The sequence below is a fragment of the Siniperca chuatsi genome, linkage group LG7 (genome assembly GCF_020085105.1).
Source record: "Siniperca chuatsi isolate FFG_IHB_CAS linkage group LG7, ASM2008510v1, whole genome shotgun sequence".
Lineage (NCBI taxonomy): Eukaryota > Metazoa > Chordata > Actinopteri > Centrarchiformes > Sinipercidae > Siniperca > Siniperca chuatsi.
Window position 1 is genome coordinate 10366560 of NC_058048.1, and position 478 is coordinate 10367037.

Genomic DNA, 478 nt, shown 5'->3' on the forward strand with positions numbered 1-478 from the left:
CCTGTGCCATTTACAAATTGGTGTTAAGACTCTTCTGATAAAAGAGAACAAGATATCGCTGTGTTCAATTGAGGTGAAGAAGAAATAAACCTAAACATAATTGCATGTTGTAAAGTGAACAGGGTGGGTGTCAAATCCATGTAAAGACTTGAAAGCATCCTAAATAGAAAGGTCAAATGTAGGAGCTGATCATGTGGCTCAGTTATATTTAACATCTTAATTGATTCAATAAAAGGATGCCTGTGGCGCCACCTGTAGATTACTCCATAACCCACTGCACAAGCATATTAGTTACACATGGGCCATTTATAGGTGCAGATAAGGCCATGTGTGCATGCATTACTGCATGTAGCATCAACATACAAAAGCTCACTTAGTTAACTTAGTCACATACACAAAGAGCTGTAAATAGGATTCATGATGAACAGCCAAGACCTATGGCATTTGTGTAGTGGCCAGATGAAAGACAATGCAACAA